This window comes from Poeciliopsis prolifica, unplaced genomic scaffold (assembly GCF_027474105.1).
Source record: "Poeciliopsis prolifica strain line A6 unplaced genomic scaffold, Auburn_PproV2 SCAFFOLD036, whole genome shotgun sequence".
In the NCBI taxonomy this organism is placed as follows: Eukaryota; Metazoa; Chordata; class Actinopteri; order Cyprinodontiformes; family Poeciliidae; genus Poeciliopsis; species Poeciliopsis prolifica.
Window position 1 is genome coordinate 3,104,222 of NW_026562411.1, and position 15,842 is coordinate 3,120,063.

The 15,842-nt window shown below is 38.8% G+C and overlaps 1 long non-coding RNA gene across 1 annotated transcript in view; it reads left to right on the plus strand.

The window, feature by feature from the left end:
• Positions 1-11,848, plus strand: part of LOC129374518 (uncharacterized) — a 49,495-nt gene extending 37,647 nt beyond the window's left edge. The window contains exon 4 of the long non-coding RNA XR_008607508.1: positions 11,602-11,848. This is a non-coding gene — a long non-coding RNA (uncharacterized LOC129374518). The remainder of the gene's footprint in view (positions 1-11,601) is intronic.
• Positions 11,849-15,842: the final 3,994 nt, after the last annotated feature.

Sequence of the window (15,842 nt, forward strand, 5' to 3'; positions counted from 1 at the left end):
TTTCAACCATCTGCATAAATGTTGGGGGAGTTTCGTCTGTGACCTTTTAAATTGTGAGTCTACATTGTATCTCAACCAGAATCTCCATTGTTCTATTGGAGGAAAAAAGTCCCCAAACAGTCAGTGGGCTGAGTGGAGAACATCTCCAGTGGAAATTGTTACGTCAGGAGAGTTTTAAGTCATCAGGATTGTCCGGACGAATTATTTTCTCCAAATTTGAAGGTTTTAGGAATGAATAGAGCTGTGGATTTGGAAACATTTTGAGTTTTTTTTAAGTCTTTCTATTGTAAATGCCATCTTATTGTTGGGGCTTCGCCTACTTTTAGTGTAGCACTCAATTTTTGTGTGGTTTATTAGCTATAGAGTTAAATAGTGCAAACACATCATGTCAGATTCAGAGACAGAAACCATTGTTTTCCTTTCTTACAATGTGGTTACCAGAATGATATTTTAATTTCTTCCCAAGGGTCACAAGGGTTTTTTTCTGAAAATGTTCTGAATTTAAATCTCTCCTCTTGTGCACAAATGTATCTGTTTTTCAATTTTCCTAAGTATGACTAAGATTGAACTGAATTTATAGCAATAAATCTCAATCTAACAAATTTCTCAAAGCATTGCACAAAACAGAAGACCCACAAAATGTTATTTTAATTCCTATATTAGATAACCTTTAATCTATAACTCCTGTTATTTATGTTTTTGGATGATATTCACAATTTGAAAGGATTAGTTTCACAACTAAAGTTGCTTTTTTTATCCTCTGTATTCCACAGCAGCTCTTAGCATACTTGCATCATTAGCTTTCTAATTAGCAACCGTGCTAATTCATCAAGACAACAAATGCTGGTGTCAACATGGGCACTCCACTAAGGGTTGAATGTGGTTGCATTAATATCACTGCTATTAATAACAGACAATAGCATCTGTTGAATGGTGGTTTACACTTTCCGAAACATAATTATCTCTTCACAACAATTGACACATCGGAGCAAAATCCAAAACATCTCAGCAGACGGGGGAAATGGCTAAGACTCAGGAGGCTCCACCAGGGACGACCAGCAATTAGCTTGACTGGAGTTTAGTAGGTGAGAGTCTGAACAAAAGTCAGACATGTGGTTTCGGATTGTTAAGCGAGACACAAATGACTTCAGGCTCCTGGATTTGATGGCTGCAGCTCTGTTTTTCTTAGCAAGGTTTGAATAAACAGTGCTGCTCTGGGCCGGGGCCATGTTGATTCCAGAGGGGAGATAAGCAGAGTAAATAAAGCCCAACTCCGAGTGGAAGAGATTTCCTCTCAATGGTGCTCAACTGTTTTACTGTTTAAACGCCTCCAGATGGGTTGAGTTAAGGAAGCAAATGTCCTGTGACAACCAAAAAGAGAAAGCATTATGGACATGTCCCAGTGTCAGTTTGATGCTAAAATATGTTGATTCGCAGAACTTTTCTTTTTTTTTTTACATCCATGTATGTTGATGGACAGCAACAGCTCTTATTGTACAATCCTCTGATGGTGAATAATTAAATATAATTGAAAAGATAACATAATTGAAATAAAAAAATACACTTATGCATGCTTTACACCATCTGAAATGTATTTTTTATCCTTATTTTGATTATTACAGCTGAACTTAGTGACATGAAAAAAAAAATTTCACAAAAATTACAGCTTTATGTTATGGTCAACACAAGTCCAATTGTTTCCTTCTAACTGTGTCTGTAATTCAACAAAAATAAATCAGTAACTTTGTCATTAGCAGGACTTGAATGAATGCTGAAGAAACGTTTCAAATCGGTTTCTATTAATCAAATCTGTGAACCAAGAAAGCAATGAACACAAATAAGATACTGGATATGATACAAGAGTTTCTCACTTCCTAGCTTAACAACAGAAATAAATTAACTTTTAGTTTATTTAATTTCCGTTTGGGATCAATAAAGTATTTTTGAATTAAATTGTATTGTGCAGGTGCATTTAAAAAACATCTGATCAATGTTTTTCGCTTCTCATTTCAAAAATAGAAACTCAAAATCAACAAAGCTACAAGTAAAGGCTTGAAGTAATTCATGTTCTGTGTATTTAAGTTTCACTTTCTAAAATATGTGACAAAAATGTTGAACTTTTATGATCCAATTGTTAAAGGGGTCAAAAGAAGTAACATAAAAGTGTGAGATTGATTAAATTAGTGTTTTTTTTTGTTGTATTAGAGGTAGTAAATGTTTGGCTCAGGAAAATGACACAATTTGGGGAAGTGCTAGCTTTCCAAATGATTGTTTTTAATAAACTGTGACGTTCCTAAAAGTCATGACTTATCATTTGATCATGAGGCTCTGAGTAAAAAACCTGATGAAGTCACTACTATCCTTTGTTTTCCTCTCAATGTGGAAGCGAATCGCTGCGATAAAAGTCTTGTTTCCCCTTGACAGAAGCTTGTTTTTTCTATTAAAGGTACGCTCTAACAGCTTAGAGGAAGCAAAAAATGATGACAAGGAAAAATAGATTAATTAAGGTACCTCAACGTTGCAGCAGACACTTAATCATAGATTGTGCTTGTCACAGGGATTTAGGATCTGATTGACTTGAACAGATTATGCCTCTCTTCATTTTCTGCCTTTGTGCAATAGAAAATTAATTGTCAGTGACATTTGGTTGTAATCCCTCCCTCTCTCCTTCTTCTTCCCTCCACCTCCTTCGCTCTCTACTTCCATCAATTAATTGGCTCTCGTTTATATTCTCCATTCCAAAGATTTTCTTTTAGAGATACACAGGAGGCGGAATCATTTCCTTGGCTGCAGAGGACAACATTGAGTTTTTTGATTGAGTGTAGAATCTAAGCATCGGTTGATGCTGAAGCGATACTCCGGCTCATACTTGGAGTGCTGCGTCAGTTCTTTCTTTTGCGGCCTCACACACAAACACACACACATTGTCTGAATGACAGCTAAATATTTAGAATGGCCCATTCCAGCTTTGGTCGTCAGTCATCTGTAGATGTGACAGCCAAAGTCTCTCAAAAGAAGAATAAAACAGAACAAGGGTAAGAAAAGTTGAAAGAAAAAGAAATATAGAACAATTTGTCATACTGGGCTTCAGCCAGTGGTCAAAAACGTTGGAGCACATACTGTTAATACAATAAACATGATTTCATGTTGCTATTTGTTCCGTTCTGTCAACTGCATTCATCAAAAAAGTTGTTGGACTTTGAAAACAAGCAGATGGAAACATGAAAACACTCATGGTGACTGTTAATACCGCATGTATCTGGAACCTTTCCTGGCGACATCAACATACTAGCTGAGTTTCCTTTTCTAATGTTTTTTCCGATTTGCAAAAGGTCAAAAAAATACCAAAAACAAAGCTATTTGGCAATTGTGATGTTTCTGTTACAAAAGAAATGCATTTACAATTATATGTGAATATATTTATTCACATAAGTCTTTAAAACCATGATCTCCATACCACTTCCTGTCATCTTCTTCATCATTTCCACCAGTAGTAACATCTGGTTGTTGATCACATGACTTGGGTGATTGGAAATAACTTTTTCCATTGCACTTTTGCAAAATATACTAATCTCAATATGGCCAAAAAAAAACTCGACAAAAGAAAGAACAAAAATATTTTTAAAAACTTGACAGTCATGTTGGACTCCAGCATAGAAACTGAATGATGGATTTTTCGCACGGCTTCATTTCTTGCGTATTAAGAAATGTGAGTTATGAGGATATATCTAAGGTTAAATTAACTGAATTTTGTGCAACATTGAGTCTTTTGGCGTCTTTTAATTACCGTATTTTCCGGACTATAAGTCGCAGTTTTGTTCATAGTTTGGCCGGCGGTGCAACTTACACTGCGGAGCGACTTATGTGTGAAATTATTAACACATTATTATGTCATATCACATGTTATTTTTATACTAACCTGCAAGAGGGCGCTCCAGGCCTGTGTTGACAATGTGTGTGGTAGAAGCTACCTCCGGAGTTAGCGGAGTTGTTTACAAGCGACACCAAAGATGAAGATTTAGTGATTTGGAGAGACACAAATGGTTTGGTAAACTTGTTAGCATGTTATTTATGCTATAGTTATCTGAGTAACTCTTAATATGTTGACATACCAGGCACGTTCTCAGTTCTCAGTGATTTTGTGGATGTGACGGCCTTATTATCTCTGCTTTTCAGTCTTCTTATTGCACCTTTACGGTGGCATTTCACAAAAAGTTTTCTATGGGTAATAAGAACGTTTTTTTTTTTTTTTTTCTGAAATTTGTTCAACTTTAGAGCCGAGCGTTGAGCTTCCACGCTCCTTCCAACGGCAAATCCCCAGCTAACAATCCAGGAAAGTTTCTGCTGAAAAAAACTTAATTGACAAAGAAATGGGGAGAGGGTGACGGAGGAGAAAAACATGGATGTAAAATGAAACAAACAAGGAGGAATATGTGAGGGGAATGAGCAGAATAATAAGAGGCAGTTTAGAGCTTTGATGGAGAAAATGTTGTCAGCCGGCATCATGCACAAGGGAGCAGCAGAGAGAAAACGAAGGAAATTGTGGGATACTGGCTGCTGATAGAACGAAGGTAGAGTGAAGGATGAGATAGCATAGAAGCGTGATGAAACAGAGGTCAAACTTGTGTGTGTGCGTGTGTTTGTGCGCGCTTGCTTCCTGTGTCAAATTAAACTGTGGAGCCAAAGATGGACATTTCATTTCCCAGATATGATTGATGGGAAATGTCTGAGTCCCGGAGAGGTGTCTGATATCCCGACCCGACTCCTTCACACCTAAACACTGAAACGGGCCGAGCTGCTGTCACACTCAGCTAAATACACGCGCTTTATTATATACATATACACACACTGATAAGCAACTAATGTTTAGTTAGAATGCATTAAAATGCAAATGATCTTCGTTTCAAGCCTCAAGTTCTTCACCTGGAGGGAAAATGTAGAAATGATCATTTTGCAGTTTACTGAATTTGATTGTCGTTAATGTTATTATAACAGATTGGAATTGGATCGCTTGTAATTTGTGTAAGCCGGTGGGAATTTCTGCGGCAGTAATGTAAGCATCACTCTGGTCTGTGGTGAACTATTTACCCCTCTGCAATGCTTTGAAATGCTCCGAGTGTCTCGGGATTCTTGGCTTTTTCTCAGCCGAATGCCAACATCTGACTGGAAAAGACAATGAACCAACGGATGGATGTTTCTTAAAAACTTCAAGCCGACTGGGAATTTATTTGGACTTCTTTGTTTTTATTTTCAATTCTGTGGGGAAATTTTTCTACTATAATTTGAGAGCACAGTCTTTCAGTTTGAAAGCAGGATATTATGTCTTTTGTTCTCAAAACTTTTAACACTTGTATTAACATTTTCAATTTGAAAGAAGGAGGTTGCTGTAATTGATAGTGGACACAGACACACAAACACACCCAGTGTAATGCTTTCGCTCTGTTGGCTGGGAGGTTGCCAGCAACGGACTTTTTCTGAATGGAACAGAATCATATATTCATATCTATATCATATTCAGAGACGTTTACAAGCGGAGACTTAATCCGAACAGAGGCCAGTTTGAGTGCGAGCAGAAAGGTTTGAGAAAACACAGTGAACATTTGAACGGGAACAACAGTTTTGAGCACAAGTATTAAAAGTTTTGAGAAGGAAGATATGAAATCCTGCTTTCAAAATGAAAATGTGTGCTCTTGAATTATGGCAGAAAGATTCCTCCATACAATTCCTCTTGTTCTGTTTTGAATTGGTGCCATATAAACAACTATCAGAAAAAAAGTCTTATATTTCAGGTTGAAATAAGACTGAATATTTGTGGGTGTTTTAAGGAGTTTTCAGCTATTAAGGAAAAAAAGGGCTTTTTTTCCTGCTTTATATTATTAATCTACAGAAGACAATTAGGGCCAATGAATAAACAAGAAAAAAAATCTGAAGTTTTACTCACAAATTTGACTTTTTTTTTTCTTTCAGTGGCCTTAATCCTCTTCCGTATCAACCACATTGTATAAATAGATAAAAAAAAAAATATGTAAATAAAAACATTGGTGACAGGTTGCTAAGTCATAATAGTGTAGTTTGTGTTGAATAATGGTAATAAAATCAAACCAATTAAATACAGCATAAATAAGTCAAATAATTTCATAGTGCATGTGACAGTTGAACTCTTCATTTTACTTACTTTTTTCTGCATTAGTCTACATTAAATCTCCAGACTTCACGTCATTATTAAAGTGATGCTTTCTCTAGCTGAAATAGGATGAACCTCAGTTCTGAAGGAATAAGAAGGTTTTGATTCTTCTTGGGAAACCATTTGACAAACAAACTGTATATTTCTCTAATAGTCTGCCTCTAAATAAGTATTCAGTGTGGCTTTCAGCAGAAGGAGATTAAACTAATATTTTAAATACTTATTTGGTTTTGTTTCCTAGCATACAAATTTGTTTGCTTTCTTACTGATATAACCAATCAGGAATGTGGCGCCAGGGGAATCGACAGAGCTTGGCTGCCTTCTTGTCTCTGTGCTGAACAAAATGCAAACGTCTGAAACAGAAAGGGGTCAGGAGCTGCGCCACGTTCTGCTGCGTCCTCCCAGTTACCGTGACCTTGTGCACAGACTCTTTTACGTTTCCTCTAAATATCCCGGTAGCAAAACCTCCTGATTCAACGAAGAGGAACGACCTCCAGTTCACCAGTGGGAGCTTTCAGATGGGCCGTTTGTATCCATTAATAGTCATTAAAAGCTGAATTCCAGGCTGAAGCTTTCTCCAAGCTTCTCTGAGAGCCTTATAATGTTCCTGTTGTGCAACACGTTTATGATCCGTTATAAATTGAGTGTTTTCAGGCCTTCCCCTGAATGCACCGGGCCGTGGAGGTGAGGCTGGCCTGGCTCTGTGGATTTCCGGTGGCTGCGGCAGAAACAGACAGCATGTTGATTTTTATGATGTTAGACTTGGCAGACTCTGTTCCCCTTTTAATGCTCCTGCCCTGCAAACAGAAAAGTGTTGTTCTCCAGACACAGAGAGAGAAACTGGCCAGGCAGAGGAACTGGATGCTGCAGGATTCGGGTTCTGTGACTGTGAAGCAGTTGAGACTTTTTGCTTCAGGTTTTACTTCCCTTTTGTACTTTGATGAGGTAACTCCAGCTGCCAGTAAAAGACTAAATGTTGGCAGTGCTTTAAAAATGACTATATTCTCTGTAATTGGACGAGAACTATTTACTTAAAGTCAGAGAGCATCTTGGGTGACATTTTTTACAGAGAACCACAAGAGATTTTTTTTTATTGATATTTATGACTCCAAACAGTCTAAATGAATCATCCAAACAAAGTGTTTAATGGCAGGTCATGAGGAAGCATGTATTGAAATATTAAAGTCCCGCTGCTCATTTCTGATCCGATGCACCAATGCCTCCCGCTCGTTTTTCCAGATAATGTGAAAAATAAAATGAGATTTTCCAGCCTGTTAATTGTTATTGCCTCCTCCTACAAATTTGTAAACTTGTGACAGTCATTCTTGTGCAAACAAACATCCTAAAACCACATGACCGCACGTCGACAGTTCGACCTCTGGACCACCAAGGCGAAGCCTCTCCGTCCTGCAGTGGGAGCCTCTTGTATTATGGAGCGTCTTAAAGTGACAATCCAGGTGTTAGATCCATCTTTGAAAGCCTGGATGTGGACGAAGCAGAAAAGCAAGAGCTTCGCTTTTCCTTTCAGCTCCTTCTGTGCTACATTGGGGTTTCTGCAGACAAGGCACTTTGAAAAAAGTGGGGAAAAATAACTCAAGGATGGGTGGAAAATTTACAATTGTAATAATATGAAAAAATGATGTTGAAGTAGTTTTGGCTTCAATGTGCTTCTTAACCTCCATTGATCTGGAATGAATCAAGCTGCGTCGTCTTTCAACTTCGGCCTCAATCATCTGAGCGGCATTTAAATAATTCGCTTGTAAGGTGATGAGCAGTGACATTTTTCTTAAAGCCAGACTCCCGCGACCCTGGAAAGGAGCTGAGCTGGAAACCGAGAGCACAGTTCCTCCTGTCCTAACAACCCCTTTGAGGGGAATGATGAAGAGTGGCCTGCACAAAGCCAGCACTCAGCTTTAATTGGATGGAAGGTGGTTGTACCCCTGTACCATAAATAACTGGACCCAGAAAAGCTGTGGATATATGTGTGTGTGTGCGTGCGTGTGTTTTAGGGGTTAGTTGGGTGGAGAAAGGTTTAACCATAATGCAGTCTCACAGAGAACTTGAGCACACTGAGAATGAAGGAGGCTGCCAGGAACCTGGTGTAAATATCCTGTGGACTAACTGATTTGTCGATGGTCATAAACACGACATAAAGAGCTAATATACAGGTCAGCACCTGCATGATATATTACTGCTGGAGGCTAAAGGGCTTTATCAAAGCATTTCAATTTCCTTAAAATCCTCCTAAAAAAGTGCATTTCTGCAAAGAATACTTTGATTTTTTTTTTCCTTAAAGTTTGGACTGGACATTTTTAAAAGTTTGTTTGAGTTGGATTTGTAAGTAAAAAAAAAAAAATCAATATATACAGAGACATAACTTTTAATAAAACACAAGGGGAATATCAGACGGGAGGTGAAACTAATCACAATTTTACAGTCCAATCAGAGTTTATAGAAATAATTCTAATACCTCATACTGGCTAGCTGTGTCTTGCCATTAAACATTTTTATGGTCTTTATGGCCAGCATCTCAGGATTTAGAGATTCATGTAGAGGAATGTATCTAGTTTAGAGGTGGCAGGGCGTTTTTATTAGATCTTTGCAGATGGTCTGGTCCTGTGGGCGTATTGACAGAACACTGATCCAATATACAACAAAAACAACAAATATATTCCAGATTACAAAATACAGCAGTGGGATATAATTGCATGGTTGCAAGAAACCTCCGATACAATATCAAATCTAGATGGAGCAGTATTTTTTAAAAAAGCTAGATGGTTTTTCACATTTAGTTTCTGTCAATAAATTCAGTGCTTTAAAAATCAAATTTTACAATAAAATGTGTTAGACGTAGGATGAGGTGGGTTTTTGGCTGTATCAAAATTGGTAAATTTGGCAAAACACATACAATCATGGTAAAGAACCAGATGTTTCCACTAGCGCTAACCACAAAGAAGAAGACGACAGGAAGTAGTTTGACCTGGTATTCTTTTTTTAATGACCTTTCTCATGAACATACTTATGTATGATTTTTGTAAGAGTTCCTGTGCTACATATTTTCTTAGTAACGCTGCAGTATCTTGGTGCGCCCACCAGAGGGCGACCTGACCTACTAGCGTTCCATACAGATCGAGATGGCAGAGGAAGAGAAAGCGGCGTGTGCAGCGAGACATTTCGGCTTTTTTTAACCTGCCGACGGACAGCTGTTACGTTCACATCGGTGTGCAAGTTATGTGACCCTGGCGACTAAAATGAGCGCTACGTCGTGGATAAATCGGCAGTTAAGTTATGCTGTTGTATTAGCCTTTGCTTTTAGCCTGCACAGCTTAAGCTAAGCTAATATAGATGAGCTCATTTAAACTTCTTCTCTTCTGAGTTGGTGTCAACTTTTTTTATTTTTCAGTTGAACTCAAAGACGCCAAATTCCACATCATATCTACATGCTAAGGTTTTCAAAGTCCAACAAGAATAACTGACCTCCTTTCCTATCCCTCGCTTTTTTTTTTTTTTTGTTAATTAAAACTTTTCCTGATTTTTTTCAACTTAAACCAATGGTAGTTATCATTGACAAACAGCTTTTTGCCCTCCAGCAGGGAGATGCAGGCAGGATCTTGTGAGCAGGACATTTTAATTGTTTCATATTAAAACTGTGTGACAATTATGCAATTATAATTGTGTTTTTTTGACATCAGCCAAAGATCACTAAATTTTGTGCACATTTATAATGGAAGCACAACTCGTGGTGAATTTATGCCATCATGAATGAAAGTGTTCACTTCTAGTAAGGTGCGTATCAGCCATACATAAAGAGTTATTTCGGCTGTGTGGTGGCAGGGCTCTGCCTAGAAGACGAGGTAAGGAGCCTCATCTCCTCGCCTCAAACAGCTCTCACCAGAGTTTCTGCTCCTCTACATCATGAGAGGTGGTTTGAACATTTAGCTAATATGTCTCCTGGATGTTGCACACATTCTAGTGGTAGAAGACCTGGGGCAGATCTCGACCTCCCCGGAGTAATCTGAATGTGCCTTGGGATCTCCCAGGAGGAGCTGGGAAGCGTGAGGGATGTCTGGGCTTTCCGTCTTGGACATTTTACTTCCACGACCCAATTATGTATAAGTGAGAGGCATTAGATAGATGACTCTTCGCTGGAATATCTAATTTAAATGTACCCTCTATTTTCCCCCTTATGTTAGACAATTCTCACCTCACAACTGCTGGAATTTAATTGGCTCAAAATTCTGGCACTTGGAAACTGATTGAGAGAGTGTTTACATCACTTGTATTTGGTCCATTTGAATCAAACTGGTTTGTTTTGAGACTGGTTTGGTTGGAGAAGTGTGAATACATAACCAAACTCTGACGCGGACCAAAACGAACTCTGGTCTACCGGTTGAAGTGATCTGTGGTGCGGCTCAAAGCCGTGTTTGACTGCAAATGGACCTGAGATCGTTGTCAGGTCTATACCGCGGGGCATTCTGGGTAAATACAAACAAACGTGCTAATCTAGTGCTAGCGGGAGAAATGGCTCGTAGTCCTTTACCAAAGACAAAGGAGAAATTGTTCAAATCTGATGCTACTCCATATTTGTTTTATGTTTTGAGAAAAAGGAAGTTATGCTCAATGTCTTCTGCAAAGGCTTTCATGTTTCCTTCAATGGGTCTTGGTGCAGCGCCACCTCAGGCCTGTTGAGGAAGTTGAGCATCAAAACTGTCTCCTAACTTCTTTAAAGCTATGTTATAATTTTTTTTGATTGAACTTGAACTGTCATCTTATAATCCACCTATTGGTCAAAATCAAAGAACTAAAGACATGCATGATAATCACTTAATTAATTTTTTTATGTTTTTGCCCTTGAAGAAACCACCGTTTGTTCCTTTTGTAGAAACATGTCAGGATTGAAGGTGTGGGTTGTAAAACTCATTATCAAGCTTCCCCATGCACTCCCATTCAGCCCTAATTGCCTTTTTCTCCTTGTGATCATGTGTGTTTTGGACAAGATGTCCATCTATAACTTACAGAAGGAAGGACCCCCGTCCGGCTCGACCATCTGTCACCTGGGCACCTGCAGGGCCCTGAGCCTCGTGCTGAATAAAATTAAGATGTTGCGATAACAAACGTCCAGTTATGTTTCGCTCAGGCACACACAGATTCACACTTCTTGCTGTGATAAACATTCCTGTCACAACTGAAAAGACATATTACTTCAGAGTCAGTTTTCTTCTTGTTACCCTTGATTATTGTGGGTTTTTTCACCTGAATTTGCTGGATATTTTGTATTTTTATTCAGGCAGCTAGCGGGGACACCTCTGTCCCGCTGAGACACAAATTAAAATAGCACCCAAGAAGGAAAAACTGACCACATTCCATCACTCCTTTCAAACTCGTCTTTCCTTATGTTTTTTTCTCCGGACTCGCAGGCGGAGACCCAAGGTCAGTGGAGGTCTGACGGGACGTTGATGAATGGATGTGAAGGGTGTCATCCTGGATAAACAGCGCCCGGGCCCACATGCTGCTACATCCTGAAAAATACGTCTGTTCCACCAGCAGCCCAGGGAAATAGTTTGGAGGTTTCACACATCCTTTCGATTGCTCACTCTGTCTTTCTCTCTGCGTGGAACGTACATCATTCCCCGTGTACGAAAATAAAAGTCAAAAAATAACACATACCCGTCTTATAGTCCGAAACACACAAACACTCATGCGTTACACTGACACTGAAGGGTAATATCTGATACATGACAGAGAGAACACACTCCGTTTCCCAGTAAAGGTCACTGTTTTTTTGACAAACTGTGGATCCGCTAACATTCGTGCCTTCCACATGCTGTTACGGCCAAATAAATGCGTCTGTCTCTGCCGGCTAATCTCCGATTCCTCCCCGCCTCGCTCCTTCATGTCTCCGTAGATAAATAGCTTACATAAAAGGCCTCTTAAAATATGACTTTGCTCCGACTTAAGTGGAGTAAACTGGAAGGATGAAGGAGGGGAATTGGAGGTGATGCTAGATCCTGGGACAGACCCAGACCAGGAAGCGTCAAGGACAAAGTGAAATCTTAACGGGGCACAGAAAGCCGTAAAGATGGAGAGATTGCTCAAACAAGGGGTGGAATGCATAAGAAAAAAGGATTTATTGCTTTCATTAAAAAAATTAATAAAATTTTCTCTTACCACAGAAAAAATTAACTGCTTAGCAGTGCAGATTTTTACAGACTATTTCACACCAGCTTATTTGGAGGTCTCTATGTTCAGACCCCAACTAGCTCCAAATGAAGGTCAGAATGACCGTCTCCTCTAAAAATGTACCTGTTAGGAATCTAACCTTGCGTTCATGAACTATTTCCTTTTCCTCTGTCACTGTAAACTTAAAGAAAAGAGAAGAATAGAGATTTGGTTTCTCTGTAATAAAATATCCTGTAGCTGCAGGGGAATCGGCCTCAGTATCATCTGACACATTGAATATTGAAATTTGTGGACATTTTTTCTGTAATTAACATTCAGCATCTGCTTCATCTGTTGTTCCTGAAGCAAATACCACAAATGGCATCCAAGCAAATTTACACTTTTTTTTTCACTTTCGGTTGCAGCTGTTCTGAGCTAACAATCTAAATAATCCCTTTGGCGTTAAGTTAGTCAGAGAAATAAAAACACGTTTTCTCAGATGGCTCTTTGACCATCAGAAGATTAACTGCAGCACGAACCTCTAACCTTGGCAGATAGGAAACAACTTAGGAAGATATTTCTGCTCCACATCTGGACCTGACAGTACTTGCTTATTTTACCTTGCAAGTTTTCCCAATCGATCAGACGGTGAGAACATTTCTCGTCCCTGTGACTCGGACCGTCAAAAACTTCAGTTTTCCTCTTATGAAATAATATTTGTATTAATTTGTCTGGACTCAGTGTGATGTTGAGAAAATATGTACAGATCGTCAGGTAATTTGATCTGTTCACCCTTTTATTGACCTTTAGCAAAGAAGAGGGAGAGACAGAACAGCTTCTTGTCAATGAAAGTAACCACCAGATCATGATGATGCCACTTCCGTGCTCCCCCATGTTCTTCCTGGCCACTCTTAACTCCATACCTGCTATGTCAAATAATTTTAACTCTTTTGTGCTTTTTAAGTTTATTACTATTATTGTTGACTATAAGCTGATGAATTCAGTTCTGCTGATTGCATTTAATACATTTTATAGTAGTTTATGATGACAATTATTAACTAAATACCAAGCAGTGACTTGTTTAGAGTAATTAACTTTTTTTCTCATTATTTTTCCATTTTGAAGGGTGCAAAAATACCTCAAAGTCCTGAAATGTTTCGGTCTCAGTCTTGATCTTGGTGGATCCCGACTTCACTCTCTGCCTGGTGGATAAATAATCCTTCTTGTATTCTTCTCCTGACTGATACCTTTGAGAAATAATGTACTTTTGATCCCTTACAATAGCTTCCCTGCAAACGTTTTTAGAAACAAGATAAAAATTAATAATTTTGCTAGGAAAATACAACTTTATTTCCATTTAATCAGATTAATTATGCCAAACTAGCCAAAGGCTTTAGATCACAACAAGTCTGGCAATTAAACAGGGCTGTGCATATGTTTTGAACAGAATGAAATGGTGCCTGAAATATTAAACCCGCATCAGTAATACAAATATACAAATGATGACTGCACTGTAAGCTGCCAACAGCAGTAGCCAGCTGTCTGCAGAATGAAAAATGAAAGTATATATTTGGGGATATTTGATCAACAGGAAATAGAAGCTCTCAAACTCACAGAAATAGTTCTTATCAGGGTCAAATCAAATCGCAGTTCTTTTCTAGACAATGATAAAATATAAAACAGTCCCACAGTATTAGAGGTTTGGAGTTACCACAGCTCAGTGGACAAGCAGTCACCAGTTAATAACAGGGATGATTAATGTGCTGTATATTAAATTTTGTTAGCCTCAGAAAGATGTGATTACCAACAAAACCACAGCAGAAAAACACAATAAGAGCATGCCGACTCGCCACATGAGAGCTGCTCCAATATCAGTGGATTTGTGTGTTGCAAGGAAACGTCGGAGTGGCAGGAATGATGGGAATGATCTCGACTTCCATTGATCCCTGTCTCAGTTTGATGGGAAATTATCAGAGTAGACCTTAAATTTGTGAAAAATACATAAATCCATTGGTATAATACAGTGTTAGGCATTATATCACTGCAGAATGTCTGTTTGCACTTTATTATCGAGTGCTATACCATATCTAACCTATTGTAATAAATGGAGAAGTATTTTTTTCTCACAACGTTGCATAAATCTCAGACTATCATCGTCCCGCTGTTCCTCTAAGAATCTACAGAATCTTACTTTCTATATCAATATATTTTTCAGATTTGTATTTTTATTAAATTTCTAAAATTCAAGAGGATATACCATTACTAGACATCAAATATGCAGTTTCAATCTTACTGAACTCCCCAGAGTTCAGCGCTTCCTAAATACTAGACCAGTAGAGGTCTGTTTTTCTCTCTGGTGCTAAAGGTTGGAATGGTTTTTGCACTTTGTAAAAGGCAGAGCTTCTGTAAAAGAGTGCAAAGGTTATTTTAATCTGTACTTTTAAAATTTTATTTAGGAAGCACTGTTACGTAAAATCAGCTTTTCTGAGGTTTAACTCATGTTATAATGTTACTTCCTCTTCAAAAACATACCGGGAATGTCGCTTTGATTCTTTAATACATGTTTGAGAAAGCCTTCAATCTCCTGGGTGGTCCTAGCTCCGCCTTTGAGGCATGACTCCTCCTCCTCGTTGCATTTTCCAAGCCTCTGAGCTTCTGCCTTCTCTGTATCTCCTCTCAGCTCCTTCAGACTAGCCAGCAGCAGTTAGCAAACACCTGGTGTAGCTGCACATCAGGTGAGCTCGTTGTACGAGCTGCTTCTCAGTGAGACGCTGGTAAAAATGATGCTGAAAGGTTAATAGAGGAGAGATGTGATGACTTCCTGAAGGCAGAGTTTTAGAAAGAGCAGGAGTTTTTAAAGAGACAGAGGCCCAGACATTTCAAGGTATTAAATATTGCAGTTCTTTAAAGTCATATTTACATATATTTCGCATTTTTATAACATTTTCAGATAACAGTCACCTGATTGTGCTACAAAACGGCCCCATGTGCCTGGAAACATACAATACTGGCAATTTAACACTTAGATGGGTTTTTATGTTTCTGTTCTCTTAATGATTGTATTTTACTACATTCTTGTATTATATATATTTTTCTATATTATTTGGATGTAGTTTTCATATAATCCCAATGGGCTTTTGCCTCTTCCTGTGTTTATTTTTGTCTTAGTGTCTTTCACCTGCATATTAATTTTGCAAACTAAGCTAAACGCTCCTCCCTGTGTGGCACGAAGAACCTGGTGGGAAACAAAAGAGAAGGGTACATGAGGCGGAGGGAGCTGAGGGGCTCGGGGTGCAGCCCTGAGGGAAACGGAGGGTTCCTATACTGTACACAAGGTCACAGAGAGATATATGAAGTCTTGTCACAATGTGAAGGTTGAGCTATGGTCTCTATTGGTCCAGACAGTGACCGCCAGCGCAGGGCCAAAACATTTCCAGATGTCTGCCAACAGCGTTACTGGAGCTGGGTCCGTGTGCGAGCTCATGATTCCTGGGGGAGG